At 39.4% G+C, this 19,779-nt stretch overlaps 1 protein-coding gene across 9 annotated transcripts in view; it reads right to left on the bottom strand.

Moving 5' to 3' along the window:
• MTUS2 (microtubule associated scaffold protein 2) overlaps positions 1–19,779 on the bottom strand; it is a 593,760-nt gene that overhangs the window by 493,936 nt on the left and 80,045 nt on the right. For 7 of the 9 annotated variants that reach the window (XM_077868253.1, XM_077868249.1, XM_077868252.1 and 4 more), the window contains one exon: positions 3,429–3,511. The exons of the other annotated variants lie outside the window; for them this stretch is intronic. The gene's annotated coding sequence lies outside the window, so the exon portion shown is untranslated. The remainder of the gene's footprint in view (positions 1–3,428; positions 3,512–19,779) is intronic. 9 annotated transcript variants of the gene reach the window in all.

Raw genomic sequence — 19,779 nt, forward strand, 5'->3', positions numbered from 1 at the left:
AGACCACCACATTTTAGTGGATAAAACACAATACTGGTTTCCTCAAAGACAATCTTCCCTTCAATGGATAATTGGTTACAAATGTACCTACTTTTACTACATCAAACTAAAAAGAAGTTATTCTGAAGAAGGGAAAATTGAAGGCCACAGTTCACATTTTTTCCCTGGAAAGGTTTTCATATAAAAAGGAGATGGCTCATGACTGATGTAGGCCTTCCAAATCTCTGTGCTATCTGAAATTATGCTCTGTCCTCTCCACACCCTGCTCTGTCCCCTAATCTCCTCACCTCAGGCTTCTCATTCCATTCTTCTTGCCTCAACTTCCTCCTCCTCCATCCAACTGTCCCCTGCCCAGCTCACCAGACCTTTCTTCATGAAACCCTTGTCATGAAGCTCTCATCCTCAAAAGCACACAATGGCTTATCCTTACACCCACACTCCTCCAGACCCTGTGCTTCCTGAGGTTCAGCTCCTCAGAGAGCAGGGGCTGTATCTACGGTGACGACCACCTTGGCCCATGCAGCCAGCACACACCTGGCATCCAGTACATTCTGAGAAGTGTTCCAGTAACCAAGCCTGGGTTTTCAGACTTGGTTCCTACTAAATAAAGCTCCCTCTCTTATACCCTGTCTCATATCAAAGTTCGGCTGCTCCCTAAATACAACAAACCCCCACACCTTTGCCCACCCTGGGCTCTCAGCCTGGAAGGATATTTCCACCTATTTTCTATGCATCAAAATCCTTATTTCAGAGGCATCTGGGTGGCTCAGTGGTTGAGCATCTGCCTTTGGCTCAGGTCATGATCCTGGGGTCCTAGGATAGAGTTCCATATCAGGTTCCCCACAGAAAGTCTGCTTCTCCCTCTAACTATGTCTCAGCCTCTCTCTGTGTGTCTCTCATGAATAAATAAACAAAATCTTTTTAAAATCCTTATTTCAGGGCAGCCCAGGTGGCTCAGCAGTTTAGTACTGCTTTCAGCCCAGGGCGTGATCCTGGAGACCTGGGATTGAGTCCCATGTCAGGCTCCCTGCATGGAGCCTGCTTCTCCCTCTGCCTGTGTCTCTGCCTCTGCCCCTCTCTCTCTCTCTATCATGAATAAATAAATAAATAAATCTTTTTAAAAAATCCTTATTTCAGGCCAGGCTCATATATCAAGTTTCAGGACTTCTTAGATTTTTCCACTGAAATCATTTTATCTCTGTCTGGAACTAATCTCCTAGTACTTTGTACTACTGTTTATATGTCTGCCTCTTCCATTATAGAGAACTTAAAAGCAGTGCCTTAAAAAAATACCTCTTTATATCCATCTTGTGTTTAGCAAAGCAATTCAAAGACAGTAATACATACAAAATGTTTATTAAATCTCAGGCTGCAGCAAAATTCATATATTATGCTTCTATGTACACCAACCAAAAAATAATCATATGCTATACATGCTGCCCATTTAAGTTAAAGAAAATTTCATGACTATCAACACAATAACACCTAGTTATATCCCACAAGTATAATAAAATCTTGATTATCTGGTACCTCCTGGCCCCCAATATCCTAGTAAAACAAGAATCTAATGAACCAACAAAGATCAGAATCCCTTTTACATCCACACTGCAACAACAAAGAAATGAACAACAAAAAGCACACATAAAACTAAAAAAGCTTAAATGGTCTACAGAAATTACATTCTAGAATACACTGTTGTTATTTCAGCAACTAAACAATTTCACGGATATAAAATCCCTTACATCAGGTTTCATTTTGCATTGCAAAATGAAAATATAAAATTTTCATTACATTTTTGTAGAGATGATTTGTGAGGGTTTATTAACAAAATTTCAAATATTGAAAAGGTGACTGAGACAAACTATTTTCATTAAAGTGGTTAACTCAGAATGCATAATTAAGTACAAAAGTTAATTCTCCTTTTTTTTTTTTTAATAACTTAGAAAAAGAACCCAGCATTACACTATAAGACGGCAGCCCACTAGCTTCTACACCATCCATGACTGAGTTTATGGGATTAAAACGTGAAGGGGAATTTACCTAATTAAAATTAAGTACAACTTGTCTTATTTGATTAGTTCTCTCCTTCACACTCTTGGGTCCCATAACTAAATGCCCTGGTTACGGCTCTTCTACACAGCTGTCATTTTAATGGAAATATACTTCAGTAAATTCAGCAAATTTCTGTCCACTACCAATTGTTAATCCATGTCAATCTCATTTAACAACCAGAAAAGCCATTATGAACTTGTCAGCACTTTAATTTCCTTAAATGAATTTAATTGATTTTTTATTACTCATTTGGCATTAACATCATCTTCTCCAAATAACAAAGTACAACAAAATTAGCTGTCATAAATGCCCACTATGTTTACACCATATCTTTTAGAAACAGATATGGATTTGTGTTTTCAGTAACTTGTTTCCAACTTGACTGTTAGGAAGAACAAAATAATGAGAATCTGAAACTGTCTACCCATGGGAAAGAAGGGGAAGGCAGGGTATCAGATATGGGAAAGACAGCAACAGAAGTAAGACACTGTCAACTCAGGGAGGGCAACATGGCATCAAGCTAAATATTAGTACACAGCATTTTTATAACTCATCCAGAGTATCAAGATCTTGATGATGAATAACAATGCCAAGATGGCTTTATCTTTAATTCCTACAATCATACATACTTCCTTTTGGTTTCAAAATACCAGTAACTGTGCATCACAAGAACAATACCTAGTATATGTTTGCTATTAGCAAGATATTGTTCTAAGTGCTTTCCATACATTGTTCCATTTCATGCTCATAACATCGCTATATTTCTACAGTATATACATGAGAAACTGAGGAACTGGGGGTGATGTACCTTGTCCAAGGCCTGAAATTTATAAACAGTGGAACCAGGATTCAATGCCATGCCATGGACTTAGATCTGAGTCAACCACACTCACCAGTGTGAGAGGTCCTCAGTATGGGACAAACAAGACCCACCACAGAGAAACGGAGTCCCACCAAGTTGCCCAGATGGCAGTTAGGATTTAGAAAATACAGTACTAAATATTTCATAAATGTTTAAATAGCTTAAAAGTGGCCTACAACTAGTATTTCTTCCTGAAGGACAAATGTTAGTTCTTAAAATATTTTAAATGATTGTATATATTCATGTACATTAGCATGAAATTCATTTCCATTTATTCAATGAAAATATTAGTCTTACATAAAACAGAAAATACAGGACCTTAGCTCAGAATTCATTAACTGTTTCATCATTAAATGAGTAGAGCCAGAATCAATGTACTTCAATTTCTCTTCTTAAGGAAACTTCAATCCCATTGACTTTTGCAAAGTTAGGGATGGGCAACAGCTTCTTGTGTCAAAATAATTAAGCACAACATTCTGATTCTGGGTAAAAAGCAAAACTGATCCAAACTTACCTTGTTTGACCAAATCCTGCTATGACCCAAAGGCAACCAAGGCATCTCTCATCTCCTTCTCATCTCAACATTAGAAAGAGGACCTAAGATAAGGAGCAGAAATGAAATCTTTTCCTTTGCAATAAAATATATAATGAAATAACTCTTACTGATGGGGCACATCTTGCCTAACAAGACAAATTTGATTCTGGTTTATCTCTCAAAGCAAAAGGCAATATATGTGCCCTTTTTTACAGGAAAAAAAGGCCATCAGGAAGAGATCTCATCTGCTCCTATACTAATTCCCACTAATCTTAAAGTGATTTCTATACTTTTCCATTCCTTTTCAGTGCCCAAAGTACAAGAATTACCTTGAAATAATCTAAAGATAGTCCCCTGACAGAGAGCTACTGGGCACTACTTCAAGTGATTGAAACTGGGGGACCAGATGGCCACAACATCCCGTTCAGCCAGGACAAGCACTGGCCACAAGCATGGTGCCAGAGAGGAAAAGGCAGTGCCAACTTATCCCATCATCCCTACACAGCAGACCTCCCTCTCTTTTACTCCCAATGCACATGTACTTAAACTTTTGTTTTAATATTTTTAGAAAGAAATAAGTCTATATCAGCAAAATATATTCAGTCTATTGGAGTTGTCACCTTGGTCAGATACAGCAGGCCTCCATACATTTGTACCCAAGAACAAGAGGATATTGCTTGACTGCAGGATTACTCTCAAAGCTTTTCAAGCAAAAAGAGGGAAAAACAAAATAGAAAGGAAGTGAAAGTTAAACGGAAAATATATAAGTCTAAACAAGATGGCATAGACTCACTTCTCCTTGCCCTTCCCCACTAAATATGAGCTATGCTTGCAATAGCTTGGACTTCATAATTCCCAAGAATTAAAAAAAAAAAAAGAGGAAAAAATTCCATTTGATCAGCTTAATTCCCTTTCTTTATCTTCCCTCCCTCCTCCGCTTCCCTTCCATCCTCTTTTCCAAGCTGTTCTGCTTTGCAATATGTTACTGGTAGTGAACCCAGAAATAAAGCAAGGGTTAATCAAAGCAGACTGCTAAAAGGTGTACAAAGGAAGGTAGATGGTTAGAGACCCTAAAACTAAAGGAACAGCAGAGCAGTATGAGGCCTTAGGATCGCCCACCCAAAAGCTGAAGGCAACCCAGACCTGGTATTTCCTGATTCTCAACCCAGCAACAGAGGGCAGCCCATGTAGGTTCATTTCTCCCCTGTATCCCAAGGGAGTCCTGTTGACAACACCATGTGAGCCAGGCAAGGGGGAATGATAGAGATCCCTGCTGACAGTAAATAGCCAGGGAAGCATTCTTCTCCCAGTTAGGCAAGAATACTAACCTCCACTGAAAAATTAAAAAATGGCGGGAAGGGGAAGTACTTCCAACAAGGGTGATTCTACTGCAGAAGGTGGCTGGGAACCATCTTTGTCCCCCGAGGGCCAAAATTCCCCTCTCCACCTAGTGGGGGAGCCAAGCAGCATAGGCAAGAGGGATCCTCCCACAACAATATCATGCCTGGGAAGTACTCTGTATATCCACAGGCAGGGGATCCTACCACCACAACTTATCTAGCATAAAAAACTACTTTGTTCCCATGGGCTGAAGACTCGCTTCCCTACTGAGAGATACTGCACATCTAGGAAGCACCAATAAAGGGGATCTCAACACAACAAACAGCCAGGCAGAGGAAGCATCACTATACCCATGAACCAGAGACACTCTTACCACATCTAGAGGTACAAAATGTCCTGATCTGAGTAAACAACTTCCATTCCCTCAGGCAGCACCAGTAGGGACCAGTGAGAGGCACTAGACACACTCAGCATACTTAAAGAGAGCCCCAAAAAGTAGGCCAGGATCTGTGTACTAAACCTAAAGAGCATTACTGCCTTCCAAAATAAAATATTTAAAAAGAACTCAGAAAATTCTAACAAAATAGCCAAAACATCCAAAATACAATTGAAAATCACTCACCATTCCAAGAATCAGGAAAATTACAACTTGATTTGAGAAAATAAAACCGACTGGCATCAACATTGAAATAAATAATATGTTGGAATTATCCGTCATGGATTATAAAGCAGCCATGATAAAAATGCTTCAGCTAGTAATTACATATTTTCTTTAAAAAAATGAAAAAAATAGAAAAACGTAATAACAGAAATAAAAAAATTCAATGGATGGGCTCAATACTAAAGTGGGATGACAGGAAAGAAACAGCGAACTTGAGGACAGAACATTAAAATCTACCCAATTGTAACATAGAGAAAGTAAACTGAACAAAACTAAATTAATAGCACCCCAGGCACCTGTGGGACAATAAGAAAAGATCCAACAATCGTATCTTTTGGAGTCCCAGAAGGAAAGGAGAAAGAATATTTTAACATATAATGACTGACAACATCTCACATTTGGAAAAAAAAAAAAAACAAAAAACATGAATCTACAGAATCAAGAAGCTGATGAATTCCAAACAGGGTAAACACAAAGAAATCCTCACCAAAACATATCATAAATTTCTCAAACTAAATACAAAGAAAAATCTTGAAAGCAGCCAGAGAGAAATAATAGATTACCTATAGGGAAATGCCAATTCGGTTTTATTCATCTGAAACTGTGGAGGCAAGAAAGTGGCACAATGTTTTCAAGCACTGAAAGAAAAGAACTGTCAATAGCAGATTCTTTACCCAGAAAAACTCTCCTTCAGGATTGAAAGATAAACAGACATTCTCACATGAAGGAAAAGTAAAACAATTCATTGCTAAAAGACCTATCCTTAAAGAATAGCTAAAGGAGATTCTTCATACAAAGGAAGTCATGAAATCATAAAAGAAGGAATCTTGGATGAAATGGACCCAGTCTTCAAAATCCACAAACCACCACAATTCACCCAATATGAAAGAGATTATCTGAATAGCCCTATAACTATATAAGAATTTAATTCATAATGTAAAGAATCACCAGGCCCAGATGGTTTCACTAGAGAATTCTATCAAATGTTTAAAGAATTAACACCAATTTTATACAATCTCTTTCAGAAAATAGAAAATAAGAGAACACTTCCTCGCTCATTTTAAGAAACCAGTCTTGGGACGCCTGGATGGCTCAACAGTTGAGCATCTGCCTTTGGCTCAGGGTGTGATCCTAGAGTCCCAGGATGGAGTCCCACATGGGGCTTCCTGCATGGAGCCTGCTTCTCCCTCTGCCTATGTCTCTGACTCTCTCTGTCTCTCTCATGAATAAATAAATAAATAATCTAAAAAAAAAAATAAGAAACCAGTCTTACCCTGATACCAAAACCAGACAAAGACAGTACCAAAAAGAAAAAAAAGAAAGAAAAAAAAGGAAAAACAAAAACAAAACAAACACAAGAACTACAGACCAATAGCTCTCATAAATATAAGAATCTTCAACAAAATACTGGCAAATTTAGTCCAACAGTGTATTAAAGAATTCATACCATGACAAAGCTGGATTTATTCCAAGTATGCAAAGCTGATCCACATGTGAAAAACCAATCAGTGTAATCCACTTCTATATACAGACTAAAGAAGAAAAACCATAACAAATGATGTAAAACAAAAAGGGGGGGGAGGCATTTGACAAAGTCCAATACCCATTCATGACAAAAATTCTCAACAAGTTAGGAGTAAAGGGGTAAACTCCTCAATTTGATAATAAGTATGTACAAAAATCCTACAGCAAATAGCATGCTTAACAGTGAAAGTCTAGATGCTTTTATCCTAAGATCTACTCTCAGAACTTTTATTCTGCACAATACTTAAAGTTCTAGCCGGCACAGTATTGCAGGAAAAGGAAATAAATTTGGATCAAAAAGGAAGAATTAAAACTATCCAAATTTGCATATGACATGATATGCCATGTAGAAATTCCCAAGGAAACTACTTAAAAAATCTCTTGGAAATAATAAATGAATTCAGCAAAATTGCAAGTGTAAGATCAACACATAAATATCAATTTTATACCTACACATAAATATCAATTTATAATTTATAAATATCAATTTTATACCAACACATAAATATCAATTTTATACTAACAAAAAGCATGCAGTAACCAAAATTTAAAAATACAATACCACTTATAATCTTTTCAGAATAAATGAAATACTTAGGTATGCACTTAAAAAATATATATGGGATCTTTTTGCTGAAAACTATAAATGCTGATGAACGAAATCAAAGAAGATCTAAGCAAATGGAGAGACATTATTTTCATGGATTGGAAGAGTCAACATAGTAAAGATGTCAATTTCCCCCAAATTAATATGACACAATTACTATCAAAATCTGTGAGGGGGCAGCCCAGGTGGCTCAGAGGTTTAGTGCCACCTTCAGCCCAGGGCGTGATCCTGGAGACCCGGGATCGAGTCCCATGTCAGCCTCCCTGTATGGAGCCTGCTTTTGCCTCTGTCTGTGTCTCTGCTTCTCTCTCTCTCTTTCTCTCTCTCTCTCTCTCTCTTTCTCTGTATCTTTCATTAATAAATAAATAAAATCTTAAAAAAAAAGTCTCTGTGAGGGTTTTATTTTTTTGTAGACATAAAAAAGCTTACTCTAAAATTTATACAAAAAGGCAGAGACTCTATTATAGTTAAAACATTCTTGGGGGGAAAACAAGAATATAATAGAAGGAGTCATGCTACCCATTATCAAGACCTATAGTAATCAAGACGGTTTCATACTAGCAGAAGAAGACACACATTGAGCAATGGAACAGACTTGAGAACCCAGAAACAGACGTGAAAATATGTCCAACAGATACTTGACAGTGGTGTAAAAGCAATCTGATGGAGGAAGAACAGCCTTTTCAACAAATGGTACTGGAACACTTGGACATCCATAGGCATCCATAGGCAGATTTAACCTCAACCTAAATCTCACATCTTATACCGAAGATTAAGTCAATATGGACCACAGACCATATTGTTTTGTTTTGTAAAAAATAAAACCGTAAAAATTTAATTTTAAAAATATAGAAGAAAATCTTTGGGATCTAAGGCGAGGCAGAGCTCTTAGGCTTGAACCAAAAGCACAATCACATAAAAGAAAAAAAACTGATAAATTGAACTTCATCAAAATTTAAGTATCTGCTCTGGGAAAGCCCTTGTTAAAAGGATGAAAAGACAAGCTACACATCTATGACCTGCAAACCACACATTTGAAAAGGAATTCATATCTAGAATATATATAAAGAACTCTCAAAAGCCAAGAGCAAGAAAACAATCTCAATCTTGAATTGGAGACATGAACAGACTTTTCTCCAGAGGATACAGATGGCAAATAAGCACATGAAAAGAAGTTCAACATCATTCACCAAAAGAGAAATGCAAGTTAAAACTGCAATGAGATGTCACTACGGATTTATCAGAATGACTAAAAGTTAGACAATATCAAATGGTGCTGAGGATGCAGAGAAACATTGCTCATTTTAGCCACTCTGTCTCACTGCTTGGCAGTTTAAAACAGCATCGACAACAACAAAACTAAACATACAATTACCATAGGACCCAGCAATTGTACTCTTGGCCATTTTCTCAGCAAAATAAAAACTGACATTCACAGAAAAACCATACATGACTATTATGGGCTGAACTGAGTTCTGCCTACCTCCAAACTTGTATGTTGAGGTTGTAACTTCTAGTATCTTAGTATGTGACTGTATTTAGAGACAGTAACTGTAGAGAACTAATTAAGATTCATTAAAGTCATTGGGGTGGACTCCTAATATGACAGATGTTTTTAAAGAAGAGAAATTTGGACACAGGCACACACAGGGAAGACCACATGATGACACAAAGGGCAAATGACCATCTATGAGCCATGGAGAGAGACCTCAGAAGAAACCAACCCCACTAACACCTTGATCTCAGACTTCTAACTGCCAGAATTGTAAGAAAACACGTTTCTGTTAGTTAAGCCATTCAGTCTGTGGTACTTTGATACAGCAGCCTGGCAATCTAGCCTGAAAATGGAAATGCCCTAGATAACTTTTAAATAACTGCGGTATATCCATACCATGGAATACTGCTCAGTGGTACAAGGAACAGATTAATAATGCACACAACAATTTGGATTAACAATCAGGGAATTAAGCTGAGTGAAAAAAATACAATCCTAAAAGGTTACATATTGTATGACTAGAACTATTTTGTCTTGAAATAACAAAATTATGGAAATGAAGAACCAATGAGAGGCTACCAGGGGTTAAGGATGATGGAGGGGGGGTGGGTTCCAGTGAGTGTGGTGGTTATAACAAGAGGGATCCTCATGATGATGAACTTCAGAATCTTGACTACAACAGTGATACGTGAACCTATACATCTGATAAAATCAGACAGAATTAAACACACAGACACAAATAAATACAAGCAAAATTGGAGACCTCTGAACAAGATCAGTGGATTGAATCAATGCTGATACCCTATTTGTGACACTGTACACCAGTTTTGCAAGACATTATTATTGAGGAAGATTAGGTAAAGGATAATATACCATATGTCTGTTATTTCTTATGGCTGCATGTAAATGTACATTGATCTCAAAATAAAAACAATGCCAAGAAAAAAAAAAAAAAACAATGCCAAGAAGAAATGTGTTTATTGCCTGAAGAAGTAAAACTGAGACACCGCCTTTGCTGGGCCACGGTGGTTGTAGTAGGGACTAAAGGAAAGATAGGAATAAAGAGAATTTGAATTCTTTGCTAAATAAAAAGCTTACAACTTCATTAAGTCTGCATTATTCTAGTATTCTCCTCAACCACCCAGATATTAGGCAAATATTCTAACTAATCATTACTGCACAGGGAAGTGATCACTGATAGATGAGACATTTAGCCAAAGATGATACATCACAGCTCATGTGAAGTCAGACTCAAGTGCCCAGAATTTCCAGTCAATAGACTATACAGTTTGTTTTTTAAGTATGTCAAAAATAAAAATATATTGCCTCCAGAGTGATTTCTATTTTGCTTTATTTGAAGTGATAAATTGCTTTGGAGCATTTAAACCTAAGAAAGAAGTTCTGGTACAACTGTTAACTAACTCACTAATGACTGCCAAGCCCCTAGCTAGCACAGCAATAAGCTGGTTCTTTCTAAACTTGATCATTCATTTTCTTTGAAGAGATGATGTTTGCAATCAATGGAGATGAAGGGGTTGGTCACGTAACTAAGCTTTTCATCTTTGTGTCCAAAAAAATATCTTCAGTGCTGTGTTCAGGACAGGAGAAGTCACTGGGTGAAGAGCAGGATTCTGGCTCTAAGCAGCACCCCATGATAAATATTTCACACCATGGGATGGTAAAGCTGAGACAAAAGTTTTAAGTTCTGATAGAGCTTTTGGTAACATTTTTTAATACTCATCTTTAGAAGTCATTAGGACCTAATTAATCTAGCTTATTCACCATCCCTCAAACCAGGGCCAGCTTCACAGACAAGCATCCTATTCCAGAGCTCCATGTTTGGCTCCATGCTCCGCTGTCACAACCTGGAAATTCTTAATAATTTTTTAACAGGACACCCCAAATTTTCATTTTGTCCCAAATCCTACAAATTATACAACAGCTCCTGCCTCAAACACATCTTAGAGTGTCACCCCTCGGCCCCCTTCCCCACAAAACTTTGAATCCATTCTCCTAGAATGCCTCCCACTTCATCACTGCTTGCCAGAATCTAACCAGTTCCTTTAACATTTAATAAAAATCCCAACTCTTCTCTGACCACCTCTGCCTCACATCCTGTATCATTCATTACCTATAAAATTACTCTAATAATCAATCACACTACACTGAGACACTGCTGATAAAATGTTAATTACATTTTCTTTTGTCATCTCCTTTTCACATTTTTTTTTGTCCTGGATCTCAAATAGTTTAAAATTCAGTGAAGGCTGAGAAAATGGTCTCACACAGCACTGTCAGAATTTGAATTCATAGAAGCTGACGCTTCTCTGTAGCTTCTAGAAGGCCTGGTGCAGAGATATACACACAGGGAACAACTCAGCTGTTTTGATTTGATTTCTCAAGAACTTAACACTTACCTTCCTGGAAAGCACATCAAATTTTTTAAGGAAACCAGTTTTCAGTAAGTTACTAAATCTAAATCTGCCTATGGCTTTAAATATTCCTGGGAGTTATATCCTAGCTATTAATATTATTTAATCTAAAAAATGAAGGTAACTCTCTAACTGCTCAAATTAATACTGGGGAAGTGTATGGCTTCAAATTTAAGATACCTATAAATATTTTACTTTTGATTATAGAATTCCTCAAAATACCTTTCTATACCCTAAAATTCCAACAGAAGGACAGCTGATTACTGCACAAATTAAAAAATAAAAGTCAAATAAAACCCATGAAATATTGCCTAGTACTAAATCAGTCTAGGACAGTGAAGGTTAATGCTATGTTCTCTTCCAATAGGTCTGTAGCCTCAAAGACCCCTGAAACCACCTCCTAGGGACTCCCACCATATTTCAGATCTGAGAGGAACAAGAACATAGCTAGGATCACCTCCACATACAGATATGAGCTGCTTCCTCCTTTCCCCTTTGTTTTGCTACACAGAACTTGGCACACATGAGACTGGTTTTCAGACACTGAGGATGGATGATTTTTAGGAGAGCTAAAACTGACAGGTGGATTTCTAGCTCTTTGAAATGCTTTCACACCTCTCTTGACCTTTTCTCTGTTTCAAATTGTTTAATCTTAAGCACTTCTTTTATTGCTATAGGACCTCCAAAACTGATCATTTTCATAAAATAACTAATTTGTTAACCTCATGGTACATGCAAGAACTTTTGTATTTAAACATTATGTTAGGGGGAGGGGTGAGACGGTGGAAGAGTAGGGTCCCCAAATCACCTGTCTCCACCAAATTACCAAGAAAACCTTCAAATTATCCTGAAAATCTATGAATTCGGCCTGAGAATTAAAGAGAGAACACCTAGAATGCTACAGTGAGAAGAGTTCGCACTTCTCTCAAGGTAGGAAGACGGGGAAAAAAGAAATAAAGACACAAAAGGCCTCCAAGGGGGAGGGGCCCGCGAGGAGCCGGGCTGAGGCCGGGGCGAGTGTCCCCAGGACAGGAGAGCCCCGTCCCGGAGACGCAAGAGCTGCAACCGACCTCCCGGGCGGAAAGGGGCTCGTGGGGAGGTGGAGCAGGACCCAGGAGGGCGGGGATACCCTCGAGCTCCCGGGGACAGTAATAGAGCAACTGCGCGCCCAGGAGAGTGCGCCGAGCTCCCTAAGGGCTGCAGCGCGCACGGCGGGACCCGGAGCAGCTCGGGGGGCTCGGGCGGAGGAAGAGGCTCCGCGGAGAGGGCTGCGGGGCGGGAGCAGCTGGGGGGGCCTCGGGCGGCGGCTCCGCGGAGGGGGCTGCGCGGCCCGGGAGCGCGAATCCAACAGCACAGGCCCAGGGAGCACAGGGCGCCGGGACACAGCGCAGGATCCAGCCTCCCCGGACAGGCAGAGGCCAGGAGGGCCCAGGACAGCGAGGACGCTCCTGCCCCAGCTGAGCAGAGCAGCGGCCCCGCCCCGGAGCCTCCAGGCCCTGCAGACGGAGAGCTCCGGAGTTCCTGCGGGGGCTGAATCCAGGGCTCCAGAGCTGGCCCCGCCACCGGGGCTGTTGCTCCTGGGGCCTCACGGGGTAAACAACCCCCACTGAGCCCTGCACCAGGCAGGGGCACAGCAGCTCCCCCAAGTGCTCACACCTGAGAATCAGCACAGCAGGCCCCTCCCCCAGAACACCAGCTAGACTGACAACTTCCAGGAGAAGCCAAGGGACTTAAAAGTACACAGAATCAGAAGATACTCCCCCGTGGTTCTTTTTCATTCTTTCTTTTTTTTTGTTGTTGTTGTTGTTGTTTTGTTTTGTTTTGCTTTTTGATTTGTTTCCTTCCCCCACCCCCTTTTTTTTTCCTTTCTTTCTTTTTCTTTCTCTTTCTCTTTTTTTTTTTTCGTTTTTTCTTCCTTTTTTTTCCTCTTTCTCTTTTCTTTCCTTCTTTCTCTCCTCTCTTTTTCTCCTTTTCCCAATACAACTTGCTTTTGGCCACTCTGCACTGAGCAAAATGACTAGAAGGAAAACCTCACCTCAAAAGAAAGAATCAGAAACAGTCCTCTCTCCCACAGAGTTACAAAATCTGGATTACAATTCAATGTCAGAAAGCCAATTCAGAAGCACTATTATACAGCTACTGGTGGCTCTAGAAAAAAGCATAAAGGACTCAAGAGACTTCATGACTGCAGAATTTAGAGCTAATCAAGCAGAAATTAAAAATCAATTGAATGAGATCCAATCCAAACTAGAAGTCCTAAGGACGAGGGTTAACGAGGTGGAAGAACGAGTGAGTGACATAGAAGACAAGTAGATAGCAAAGAGGGAAACTGAGGAAAAAAGAGACAAACAATTAAAAGACCATGAAGATAGATTAAGGGAAATAAACAACAGCCTGAGGAAGAAAAACCTACGTTTAATTGGTGTTCCCAAGGGCACCGAAAGGGACAGAGGGCCAGAATATGTATTTGAACAAATTCTAGCTGAAAACTTTCCTAATCTGGGAAGGGAAACAGGCACTCAGATCCAGGAAATAGAGATCCCCCCGTAAAATCAATAAAAACCGTTCAACACCTGGACATTTAATAGTGAAGCTTGCAAATTCCAAAGATAAAGAGAAGATCCTTAAAGCAGCATGAGACAAGAAATCCCTGACTTTTATGGGGAGGAGTATTAGGGTAACAGAAGACCTCTCCACAGAGACCTGGCAGGCCAGAAAGGGCTGGCAGGGATATATTCAGGGTCCTAAATGAAAAGAACATGCAATCAAGAATACTTTATCCAGCAAGGCTCTCATTCAAAATGGAAGGAGAGATAAAGAGCTTCCAAGACAGGCAGCAACTGAAAGAATATGTGACCTCCAAACCAGCTCTGCAAGAAATTTTAAGGGGGACTCTTAAAATTCCCCTTTAAGAAGAAGTTCAGTGGAACAATCCACAAAAACAAGGACTGAATAGATATCATGATGACACTAAACTCATATCTCTCAATAGTAACTCTGAATGTAAACGGGCTTAATGACCCCATCAAAAGGCACAGGGTTTCAGACTGGATAAAAAAGCAGGACCCAACTATTTGCTGTCTACAAGAGACTCATTTTAGACAGAAGGACACCTACAGCCTGAAAATAAAAGGTTGAAGAACCATTTACCATTCGAATGGTCCTCAAAAGAAAGCAGGGGTAGCCATCCTTATATCAGATAAACTAAAATTTACCCCTGTAGTGAGAGATGAAGAAGACTGTAGTGAGAGATGAAGAAGGACACTATATCATACTTAAAGGATCTATCCAATAAGAGGACTTAACAATCCTCAATATATATGCCCCGAATGTGGGAGCTGCCAAATATATCAATCAATTATTAACCAAAGTGAAGAAATACTTAGATAATAATACACTTATACTTGGTGACTTCAATCTAGCGCTTTCTACCCTCGATAGGTCTTCTAAGCACAACATCTCCAAAGAAATGAGAGCTTTAAATGATACACTGGACCAGATGGATTTCACAGATATCTACAGAACTTTACATCCAAACTCAACTGAATACACATTCTTCTCAAGCGCACATGGAACTTTCTCCAGAATAGACCACATACTGAGTCACAAATCGGGTCTGAACCGATACCAAAAGATTGGGATCGTCCCCTGCATATTCTCAGACCATAATGCCTTGAAATTAGAACTAAATCACAACAAGAAGTTTGGAAGGACCTCAAACACGTGGAGGTTAAGGACCATTCCGCTAAAAGATAAAAGGGTCAACCAGGAAATTAAGGAAGAATTAAAAAGATTCATGGAAACTAATGAGAATGAAGATACAACCGTTCAAAATCCTTGGGATACAGAAAAAGCAGTCCTGAGGGGGGAATACATCGCAATACAAGCATCCATTCAAAAACTGGAAAGAACTCAAATACAAAAGCTAACCTTACACATAAAGGAGCTAGAGAAAAAACAGCAAATAGATCCTACACCCAGCAGAAGAAGAGAGTTAATAAAGATTCAAGCAGAACTCAATGAAATCGAGACCAGAAGAACTGTGGAACAGATCAACAGAACCAGGAGTTGGTTCTTTGAAAGAATTAATAAGATAGACAAACCATTAGCCAGCCTTATTAAAAAGAAGAGAGAGAAGACTCAAATTAATAAAATCATGAATGAGAAAGGAGAGATCACTACCAATACCAAGGAAATACAAACGATTTTAAAAACATATTATGAACAGCCATACACCAATAAATTAGGCAATCTAGAAGAAATGGACGCATTCCTGGAAAGCCACAAACTACCAAAACTGGAACAGGAAGAAATAGAAAACCTTAACAGGTCAATAACCAGGGAGGAAATTGAAGCAGTCATCAAAAACCTCCCAAGACACAAGAGTCGAGGGCCAGATGGCTTCCCAGGGGAATTCTATCAAACGTTTAAAGAAGAAACCATACCTATTCTCCTAAAGCTGTTTGGAAAGATAGAAAGAGATGGAGTACTTCCAAATTCGTTCTATGAGGCCAGCATCACCTTAATTCCAAAACCAGACAAAGACCCCACCAAAAAGGAGAATCACAGACCAATATCCCTGATGAACATGGATGCAAAAATTCTCCACAAGATACTGCCAATAGGATCCAACAGTAAATTAAGAAAATTATTCACCATGACCAAGTAGGATTTATCCCCGGGACACAAGGCTGGTTCAACACCCGTAAAACAATCAATGTGATTCGTCATATAAGCAAGAGAAAAACCAAGAACGATATGATCCTCTCATTAGATGCAGAGAAAGCATTTAACAAAATACAGCATCCATTTCTGATCAAAACTCTTCAGAGTGTAGGGATAGAGGGAACATTCCTCCACATTTTAAAAGCCATCTACGAAAAGCCCACAGCAAATATCATTCTCAATGGAGAAGCACTGGGAGCCTTTCCCCTAAGATCAGGAACAAGACAGGGCTGTCCACTCTCACCACTGCTATTCAACATAGTACTGGAAGTCCTAGCCTCAGCAATCAGGCAACAAAAAGACATTAAAGGCATTCAAATTGGCAAAGAAGAAGTCAAACTCTCCCTCTTCGCCGATGACAGGATACTCTACATAGAAAACCCAAAAGCCTCCACCCCAAGATTGCTAGAACTCATACAGCAATTCCGTAGCGTGGCAGGATACAAAATCAATGCCCTCAAATCAGTGGCATTTCTATACACTAACAATGAGACTGAAGAAAGAGAAATTAAGGAGTCAATCCCATTTACAATTGCACCCAAAAGCATAAGATACCTAGGAATAAACCTAACCAAAGAGGTAAAGGATCTATACCCTCAAAACTATAGAACACTTCTGAAAGAAATTGAGGAAGACACAAAGAGATGGAAAACTATTCCATGTTCATGGATTGGCAGAATTAATACTGTGAAAATGTCAATGTTACCCAGGGCAATTTACACGTTTAATGCAATCCCTATCAAAATACCATGGACTTTCTTCAGAGAGTTAGAACAAATTATTTTAAGATTTGTGTGGAATCAGAAAAGACCCCGAATAGCCAAGGGAATTTTAAAAAAGAAAACCATAGCTGGGGGCATCGCAATGCCAGATTTCAGGTTGTACTACCAAGCTGTGGTCATCAAGACAGTGTGGTACTGGCACAAAAACAGACACATAGATCAATGGAACAGAATAGAGAACCCAGAAGTGGACCCTAAACTTTATGGTCAACTAATATTCGATAAAGGAGGAAAGACTATCCATTGGAAGAAAGACAGTCTCTTCAATAAATGGTGCTGGGAAAATTGGACATCCACATGCAGAAGAATGAAACTAGACCACTCTCTTGCACCATACACAAAGATAAACTCAAAATGGATGAAAGATCTAAATGTGAGACAAGATTCCATCAAACTCCTAGAGAAGAACACAGGCAACACCCTTTTTGAACTCAGCCACAGTAACTTCTTGCAAGATACATCCACGAAGGCAAAAGAAACAAAAGCAAAAATGAACTATTGGGACTTCATCAAGATAAGAAGCTTTTGCATAGCAAAGGATACAGTCAACAAAACTAAAAGACAACCTACAGAATGGGAGAAGATATTTGCAAATGACATATCAGATAAAGGGCTAGTTTCCAAGATGTATAAAGAACTTATTAAACTCAACACCAAAGAAACAAACAATCCAATCATGAAATGGGCAAAAGACATGAACAGAAATCTCACAGAGGAAGACAGACATGGCCAACAGGCACATGAGAAAATGCTCTGTATCACTTGCCATCAGGGAAATACAAATCAAAACCACAATGAGATACCACCTCACACCAGTGAGAATGGGGAAAATTAACAAGGCAGGAAACAACAAATGTTGGAGAGGATGTGGAGAAAAGGGAACCCTCTTACACTGTTGGTGCGAATGTGAACTGGTGCAGCCACTCTGGAAAACTGTGTGGAGGTTCCTCAAAGAGTTAAAAATAGATCTGCCCTACGACCCAGCAATTGCACTGTTGGGGATTTACCCCAAAGATACAGATGCAATGAAACGCCGGGACACCTGCACCCCGATGTTTCTAGCAGCAATGGCCACAATAGCCAAACTGTGGAAGGAGCCTCGGTGTCCATTGAAAGATGAGTGGATAAAGAAGATGTGGTTTATGTATACAATGGAATATTACTCAGCTATTAGAAATGACAAATACCCACCATTTGCTTCAACATGGATGGAACTGGAGGGTATTACGCTGAGTGAAGTAAGTCAGTCAGAGAAGGACAAACATTATATGTTCTCATTCATGTGGGGAATATAAATAATAGTGAAAGGGAATATAAGGGAAGGGAGAAGAAATGTGTGGGAAATATCAGAAAGGGAGACATAACGTAAAGACTGCTAACTCTGGGAAACGAACTAGGGGCGGTAGAAGGGGAGGAGGGCGGAGGGTGGGAGTGATTTGGTGACGGGCACTGGGGGTTATTCTGTATGTTGGTAAATTGAACACCAATAAAAAAAAAGAAAAAAAAACATTATGCTAGCTACACTAGTTAAGTAAAAGTTAAGCTAGTTAAATCCCCCAATGGCTGGGAGTTTCCATACCTAAAGCATGCAGTACCCCAGGTTCCAAGGCTATTTTTTGATTCTAAAGCAAAGTATGTTCTCCCTTTTACTAGAATTTGTCACACAAACAGACCCCAGTATTCACCCTCAGTCTGTCTATATCACATTCATAATGCTAAAAATGCATCAATACAGCCTCAAAAAGAAATAGTACAGCATTTCTTATGTTTTAAACACGTGATTTCTAACCTTCCCTGGACCTTTGTAAGTCTTACTTGAGGTAGCCATATTAGTCAGCTAAGGCTGCCATAACAAAACACCCACAGATGGGGCAGCTTAAACACCAAAAGTATATTTTCTCACAATTCTGGACGCTGGAAGTCCAAGCCCAAGGTGCCAGACGATCTGGTTTTTGGCAAGAACTCTCATTCTGACTTGCAGATGACCTCCATCTCGCTATGTCCTCATGTGGTGCATAAAAAAGAGTAAGCTCTCTGCTGCCTCTTGTTATAAGGGCACTAATACCATCATGAGGGCCCCATCCTCCTGACCTCAACTAAACCTAATTACCCCCCAAGGCTCCATCTCCAAACACCATCCCCTGGGAGGTTGGGGATTCGATATATGAATTGGGAGATATAATTCAGCCCACAGTAAGGACAATAATGAGGACAAAAGTTAAACAGTAAGGAGTGGCCCCCCAAAAGGAAATGATACAATCCTAAATGTTCTCAACAACATCTTACTCTATGTGCCTTCTGCCCATCTCTGAAAAAATAAAGTGTGACTTACTTGCTGTACATGCAAAATCTCAAGTCTTTAACAAAGGCAAAATGATGTGTTTCTAGAATCCTAGTTCTACGATATATTTCTTTGAGTCATAAAAATTTGCAAATCTGCACATGGCAGAAACTAAGCCTCACAACTCAAGGATATAAATAATTATAATCATGTTCTATTCATATGGAAAGCCTGTTTAACCTGTCTTCTCATTTGGCCAGCTGTATAGCTTTAAAAACCATTTGGAGGGTATCTTGATACTCATGCAGTCTCTCTCTGATGCATCTGAAATCCGAGCTCCTCCAGGGGACTCAGTGTCTCGGGAAGCCCTGTGCTTCATGAGATACTTCTAGTCCTATATTTCAGAAAGAGCTTCAGAATTACTTGTTATCAAAACCACAGAAAAATTAAGGCATACCAAAGCTAACAGAAATGTATATAAT

Source organism: Canis aureus, chromosome 24 (genome assembly GCF_053574225.1).
Source record: "Canis aureus isolate CA01 chromosome 24, VMU_Caureus_v.1.0, whole genome shotgun sequence".
NCBI classification, from domain to species: Eukaryota; Metazoa; Chordata; class Mammalia; order Carnivora; family Canidae; genus Canis; species Canis aureus.